The 8316-nt window shown below is 40.7% G+C and overlaps 1 pseudogene; it reads left to right on the top strand.

Annotated features, from left to right (window-relative positions):
* Positions 1-2580: 2580 nt before the first annotated feature.
* Positions 2581-3606, top strand: LOC135537365 (hydroxycarboxylic acid receptor 2-like; annotated as a pseudogene).
* The last annotated feature ends 4710 nt before the right edge of the window (positions 3607-8316 follow it).

Raw genomic sequence — 8316 nt, 5'->3', positions numbered from 1 at the left:
TACCACTCATGTCGGTAGTGCTTTGAAATGCTGGTCATGGCGTACATAAACACCAAACCCTAGACCCAATTTGAATACCGCACTAACAGATCCACAGATGACGCAATCGCACTCCACACTGCCCTTTCCCACCTGGACAAAATGAACAACTATGTGATAATGCTCTTCATTGACTACAGCTCAATGTTCAACACCACAGTGCCCACAAAGCTCATGACTAAGAAAGGACCATGGGACTAAAATCCTCCCTCTGCAACTGGATCCTGGACTTCCTGACGGACCACCCCCAGGTGGTAAGGGTAGGCAACAACACATGTCACGCTGATACTCAACACGGGGGCCCATCAGGGGTGCGTGCTTAGTCCCATCCTGTACTCCCAGTTCAAGCATGACTCCAACACCATCATTAAGTTTGCTGATGACACAACAGTGGTAGGTCTGATAACCGCCAACGATGATACAGCCTATAGGGAGGAGGTCAGAGACCTGACAACAACCTCTCCCTCAACATGAGCAAGACAAAGGAGCTGATCATGGATTACAGGAAAAGGAGGGCTGAACACACCACATTCACATCAACGGGGCTGTAGAGGAGCAGGTTGAGAGCTTCAAGTTCTTTGTTGTCCACATCACCAACAAACTCATGGTCCAAACACACCAAGACAATCATGAAGAGGGCACGACAACAACTTTTCCCCCTCAGGAGACTGAAAAGATTTGGCATGAGTCCCCAGATCCTCAAAGTTCTACAGCTGCACCATTGAAAGCATCCTGCATCACTGCCAGCATCACTGCCTGGTAAGGTAACTGCTCGGCATCTTATTGTATGGTGCAACAGAGGGTAGTGTGTACGGTCCAATACATCACTGGGGTCAAGCTTCCTGCCATCCAGGGCCTATATACTAGGCAGTCAGAGGAAGACTCAGTCACCCAGGTCATAGACTGTTCTCTCTGCTACCGCACAGCATGCGGTACCGGAGCGCCAAGTCTAGGTTAGTTACAGGAAATAGACGAGTAGTCTGTGTGTACCTGAATGAGATGTATATTACACACACTAACCATCTGTCTTTCCATTGTAGGTGGATGACGACAGCATTGAAGATCTTGGAGAAGTCAAGAAGTGAAGACCCGATGTGCACTTTTACTGAAAATGTATGCAACATGTAACAACAACCTGGCCAAATGTATACATTAACATTAAAAAGGAGTTGTTTTATATCTATTTTATTTACTGTATAGAAACTGTGGACTTGGCCACTCCCTTTTGGCATTTTTCAGTTCTTGATAGCTGCGGTCTGTCTCTGTCTCTCTCAGTCGCCAAAGGTCTGGTCTGATGTGATTCCTTCCCAAACGCTTTTCACTCAGCAAAATCTTAGGGTAATAAATGTTGCTCATTCACTTGCTCATTCTTTAGTCCTTCTTTCAGACCTCTCTCTTCATCATCCCACTCTGTAAGTACATCTCACTGTACTGTCTGCAATGTATGTTCATACTGCCATTGTATTATTTCATTTAATGAAATAGAAATTGGGCTGCACATAATCAGGTAGTTAACATTTTCTGAAAGAATTAGATATCACATTTACCAGGATCTATTTGTCTAACTATTGGATAAGGCTCACTGGCATCTCAGGATGCAAAAGATGGATGGTGTTTCCCTCAAACCAGCAACTCTCCTATCACAATGATAAAGAATAGATAAGAGTCCGAGATGACCTCCCTTTAAAATTGCTTCATTAGGCACATTTTCTTCCAATTTGTGCCTACTGAACCAGACCAGGTGTCGTGACCTTTAAGTTAACTGTATTCTGGGAACCCTTGCGCTCCCTTATGTACCCACGAGTATGATCTTTCCACCAGCATAATAGTTTTATAATGACCCCTATCGGGGTAGGTTTCTTGTTCCTTGTCAATCATTGGCTTATTGGTGAAATCAGCAGTCAGGCTATCTTCTTTAAATAAACCAAACCTTTATTAATGATATTGCAGAGAGAAGTTAACAATGGAAGCACAGCATGCATGTTTCACAGTAAGCTCTGCAGCCAACCAAAGGGCGCAGCTGATTATATACTTTGATCACTTCCCTGATGGTGTAATCATCTACTTCAGTGTATATGTGCTGCAATAAGCTGAGGTAACCTGGACAGTAACTTCTCTGAATTCATTAGCATTGACCACTTTTCACAAGATCAAAATGTAGAAAACCAGACACTTGTTATTGCCTGTCTTTTTCTAGTTTCGGTCTGTTTTATTCTGCAGGCACACTTGCTAGGCTTTAACCGCAAAGATGAAAGTAGATAGCTTGTGCAAAGTATAGTGTCAGAGATAAGACACATAGCAACAGCACAGTAGTGAGACAAGCATATGAATCTTAGGGGGAGGGTCTTTGGGACCCTACACCCCATAATCCCTGGGCTGTTGGTGTACTCAGTCAGTGCCATCTGCCTACAGATCTCAGAGATAACACACTGCACACCACACACTCTCTCCACATTGTTGGCACCAGGAAGATGTTTATGACCACAACAATAAAATCCTGGTTAGGCAGAGGTGCCTAGACAACACTATCAATATTGACTATTTTCAGAGAGGAGCAAAGCAGCACACAGACGGTCTCTCCTGTTAAAAGCGTATCGTTTGACCCATGGCAAACTTCACTACTACAGAAGATGACTGCTGCGCCTTTGAGTCTCCCATCCTGGACCATGTCCTGCCTCCCATCCTGGTGCTGGAGTTCATGTTTGGGCTGATGGGGAATGTTGTGGCTCTGTGGATGTTTATTTTCCACATGGACACCTGGAAGCCCAACTCTGTCTACCTCACACAGCTGGCCGTTGCCGACTCCATCGTCCTGTTCTGTCTTCCATTCAGAGCCGACTACTACCGACGCGGCAAGCACTGGATCCATGGTGATGCCATGTGCCGGATTATGCTGTTCATGTTGACGGCCAACCGCGGCGCTGGCATCCTCTTCCTCACTGCAGTGGCTGTCGACCGTTACCTCAAGATCGTTCACCCCATGAACAAGATCAACCGGATGGGCCTGAATTATGCTCTGTGGGTGTCTCTGGGCCTGTGGGGGATGATCATACTTCAAAGCCGGGTACCTGCTGACCAACAATCACTTATTCTACCACAACAACCAGACACAGTGTGAGGCTTCAACATCTGCATGGGCTTCAGCCCGCTGTCTACGTGGCACAACACCTTATACGTGACCCAGTTCTTCTTGCCCACTGCCATTGTCACCTTCTGCACGGTCTGCATCACCTGGCAGCTGAAGAACAAGACGATCGACACCGGGGGAAGATCAAACGTGCGGTGCAGTTTGTCATGGCCGTGGCACTCATCTTCATAATTTGCTTCTTCCCCAGTACAGTGTCTCGGATCGCTGTGTGGATCCTCAAGGCCTGGTACAACGAGTGCCATTATTTCAAAGAGGCCAGTTTGGCGTTCTACACCTCTGTGTGTTTCACCTACTTCAACAGCGTGCTGAACCCCATCGTGTACTACTTCTCCAGCTCTGCCTTCAGTGGGAACTTCCAGAAGCTGTTCAACAGACTGCTGGGGAGGAAGAAGGGAGGAGGTACCGCCAGCCTCGCCTGAGACTGGGACCGAGATCAGCAGCGCAAATACAGTGTCAGGGAGGAGTAGTAACTTCCAATCACTGGTCCAGGGTGAGGGCCTGTACTCGCAAAGCGTCTCAGACTTATTCATTGTGATTTAAAATACAAAACTGATCCTAGATCAGCACTCCTCGGCTTACTCTGAGACGCTTTTATGAAAAGGTACACAAGGAGAACAAAATATCTGACTTTGTATGATTTTTCTTCTTCTACTCTAGTGGAATATGGTGTGTTCTAAAGAATATTAACCAGATGTGAAGGAAGTCAAGGAAGGTGGAGATAGTTGTCTGTTAGATACGAATTTTAACATTTTTATGTTATGTTGACGTTCCATAGCTAAAAGTAGAAATTAATTAATTGGTTAGAGCTCAATTAAGATTTTCCTTTGTCTTTGGGTTTTATGTATTTGCTGGTGATTCAAGTAAATTCATTGTGAACCTAGAAAAGTACATTTCCTAATGAAAAATATGTGTGCTTGCTAGCTAGTCTTAAAGTATTTATGGTTGGGAAATGAGTTATAGTAGTTATAGTGACTGCAGTAGCAATGATAGTGACTGGTTATAGTTGAAAAAGTAGGTAGATTTGATTTGATTATTTGATTAAATAGGATAGCCTGAACATGTGAATTTGGTTCGGTGTCTCTACCTTGAACAATTCAAGAGTTACTATTGTGTTGGTGTTGGTGTATAGTGTTGGTGGTTATTTTTTACTAATGTTAGTTGTTTTAATGTTTGTAGCTGAAATTGTTAAAAAAGCAGTAGCTTTTAAATTGTGTACCACTGTGTTCTTATGGTTGGCATTGAATCCATGAAGTGTTATGCTAATTTATGCAAATCAAAATAGTTCATAAAGGGTTATAGGAAATTTGACGTTAGGATAGCCTGAATGTCTTAAAGCTGTTGTAGCTTCATTGGTTTAGGAGCAGGACCGTTTTGAATAGCTACCACTGTATTACTGTTTCTCATTCAAAACCATGTTAATTTTTGTATATTTTTTATTGTTATAGTTCAAAAAGTATAGATAGGTGGAAAGATTGATTTGATTGATAGGATAGCCTGAACATGAGAAAGTTAATTTAGTGTCTCTAGCTTTAACAGTTCAAGAGTAAATATTACTGTTGGTGGGTTATTTTATGATAATGAAAAATTATTTCAATAGTTATAATGTATAAAGTAAAAAAATGTTAGTTGTTTCAATGTTTGGAGCTGAAATGGTGAAAGAGCAGTAGCATTTAAAATGTCTACCACTGTGTTGTTGTTTGACTTTGAAAACATTGCAGTTTATGCAAATTTATGCAAATTAAAATACAGTATATTTGATAAAAGTTTTAGAGAGCAGTTCTTCCACTATCGGTAGAAATTGTAATGCATATTAAGATGGTTTCTGTGGAGGTTAAATTGCTAAAAGCTTCATGGTTTTTGACATTTTTATTGAATTCATGAAGTGTTATGCTAATTTATGCAAATCAAAATAGTTCATAAAGGTTTATAGGAAATTTGGCGTTAGGATAGCCTGAATGTTTTAAAGCTGTTGTAGCTTCATTGGTTTAGGAGCAGGACCGTTTTGAATAGCTACCACTGTATTACTGTTTCTCATTCTCAAAACCATGTGAATTTATGCATATTTTTTATTGTTTATAGTTCAAATAGTATAGATAGGGTGGAAAGATTGTTTTGATTGATAACATGAGAAAGTTAATTTTGTGTCTCTAGCTTTAACAGTTCAAGAGTAAATATTACTGTTGGTGGGTTATTTTATGATAATGAAAAATGATTTAAATAGTTATAATGTATAAAGTAAAAATAATTTAGTTGTTTCAATGTTTGTAGCTGAAATGGTGAAAGAGCAGTAGCATTTAAAATGTCTACCACTGTGTTGTTGAAAAACATTACAGTTTATGCAAATGCATGCAAATTAAAATAAATTATATTTGATAAAAGTTTTAGAGAGCAGTTCTTCCACTGTCGGTAGAAATGGTAGTGCATATTAAGATGGTTTCTGTGGAGGTTGAATTGCTAAAGGCTCATGGTTTTTGACATTTTTTGTGCTCTTTGAAACCAGCAACTGACGGTAAAAACAGACTTCTCAAAAGAAGTGGAAACATTCATAGCCAATTGGCTCTACATCAATATACAAATAGTTTTGCGGGAGAAAATAGAATGTCTACGTTGCACACAGTGATATTGCTCTCTCACATATCTCATGGTTTATTTTAGGGATGAGGAGACTATGTTTCCTTAGTATAAGGGAGTCATTAAATCTGAAGACACGTTACATTAGCCAAGACACATTAAAGCAATCTTATTCACTGTTTAAAACATTAACTTCATCACTGAACAGGTGTGAATCGTCTTTATTGGCTTTTTCGTTATTCACTGTTATGCCTGAATTTGGCTCAAATCCAACTAGAAGCCTGTAGTGTTGAGGAGCGGTTGGATGAAACCAATCCCATGTCAAGAATAACTCAACCTTTTTCAGCCCGCTCTTAATTTTTATTCAGTTTGACTTGTCATCAGTTCTGTGTCTGAACTGTGCATAATAAATCTAGAGTGGTCTTTCCTTCAGCAAGCACACTAATTCATTGTGATTTCCACAAACCAATGATTCAAGTAGATTATTATTTCAGAGAGGTTATTGTCATTGAAAGATGTCAAATACACTGACTTTCCAAGTGAGACAAATGTGTTTGTGAGGGTTGTCTATGGTTTAGTAAGTACACTGGCAATGTGTTTGCATAAAAGCAAATCTGAATACATGTTGTTCTATAACATGTACAATATGATTTTAATTATCACTGTATATATATATATACATATATATATATATATATAAACGTTTGATTATATTTGGCCAGTGTTTAGTTATGTCAATACCGCAGTTGGGTGGGTGGATGGAGAACGTTCGACAGACGAGAGAAAGGATGCTTCGCAGGTGACGTCACAGTCTGGCGCTGGGAAGGGCAGGCTGCTCGAGAAACTAATAGCTCACTGTGAAATCAGCGGCATTAAGCGGCATTAACAGGTCTAAAAACGTTTCAAAATAAAGTTTCCGTTTATGAACACAATACTACACAGTATATTTTGGTTGAGCAGCTATGAAAATTGTATTTGTTACATGCTTTGTAAACAACAGGTGTGGACTAACAGTGAAATGCTTACTAATGGGCCCTTCCCAACAATGCAGAGAGAAAGAAAATAGAGCAATATTAGAAAAGTAAAACACGTAATAATAAAAACACAATGAGTAATGAATGATAACTTGGCCATACAAAAGGGGTACCAGTTCCGAGTGGATGTGCGGGGGTATGAGGTGAGCGGGGGTATGAGGATACAGCTTCGAAGACTCTTGGCATTCTCTCAACCAGCTTCAGGAGGTAGTCACCTGGAATGCATTTCAAATAACAGATGTTCCTTGTTAAAAATGTATTTGTGGAATTTCTTTCCTTCTTAATGCATTTGAGCCAATCAGTTGTGACATGGTAGGTGGCGTACACAGATGATAGCCCTATCTGGTAAAAGACCAAGTCCATATTACGGCAAGAACAGCTCAAATAAGATAAGAATAATGACAGTCCACCATTACTTTAAGACATGAAGGTCAGTCAATACGGAAAATCTTAAGAACTTTGAATGTTTTTCAAGTGAAGTCGCAAAAACCATCAAGCGCCATGATGAAACTGGCTCTCATGAGGACCGCTACAGGAAAGGAAGAACCTTGCAGACAACAAGTTCATTAGTGTTACCAGCCTCAGAAATCGACAATTGACTGCACCTCAGATTGCAGCCCAAATAAATGCTTCACAGAGTTCAAGTAACAGACACATCTCAACATCAACTGTTGAAAGGAGACTGCTTGAATCAGGCCTTCATGGTCAAATTGCTACGTAGAACCTACCTCTAAAGGACACCAATGAGAAGAAGACACTTGTTTGGCCAAGAAATATGAGCAATGGACATTAGACATGTGGAAATCTGTCGTTTGATTTGATGAATCAAATTTGAGACTTTTGGTTTCAACCGGGCGTGTCTTTGTGAGGACGCAGAGTAGGTGAACGGATGATCTCCGCATGTGTGGTTCCCACAGTAAAGCATGGAGGAGGAGTTGTGATTGTGTGGGGGTGCTTTGCTGGTGACACTGTCTATGATTTATTTAGAATTCAAGGCACACTTAACCAGCAAGGCTACAACAGCATTCTACAGCAATATGCCATCCCATCTGGTTGTGCTTAGTGGGACTATCATTTGTTTTTCAACAGGACAATGACCCAAAGCAAACTAACCAGCCAACATGTGCTCAGCATATGTGGGAACTTCTTCAAGACTGTTGGAAAGGGCTTCCGGTGACGCAACTTAGGAAATGGCTGCCTAGTTTTTCGTACTGCACGTCGGTTGGGCATTTCCCCCCCTAAATACAAGTATTTACTCTGAACATTATAATAACTTACTGTCGTTCTGCCCCTGAACAAGGCTGTTAACCCACTGTTCCTAGGCTGTCATTGAAAATAAGAATTTGTTCTTAACTGACTTGCATAGTTAAATAAAGGTAAAATAAATAAAAATGTATTGAGTGCAAAGTAACTACAATAGGAGTAGCATCATCAGTCAAACATATTGCAGCAGTTTTCATGGTGAGTTAGGTGTTATGCATTGATTAAAGTGGCAGTCCATGTTCACTGTGACATGGCAGGCCA

Source organism: Oncorhynchus masou, unplaced genomic scaffold (assembly GCF_036934945.1).
Source record: "Oncorhynchus masou masou isolate Uvic2021 unplaced genomic scaffold, UVic_Omas_1.1 unplaced_scaffold_7567, whole genome shotgun sequence".
NCBI lineage: Eukaryota > Metazoa > Chordata > Actinopteri > Salmoniformes > Salmonidae > Oncorhynchus > Oncorhynchus masou.
Note: the sequence above shows the minus strand (reverse complement) of the source record. Positions and strands in the feature narration are given on the sequence as shown.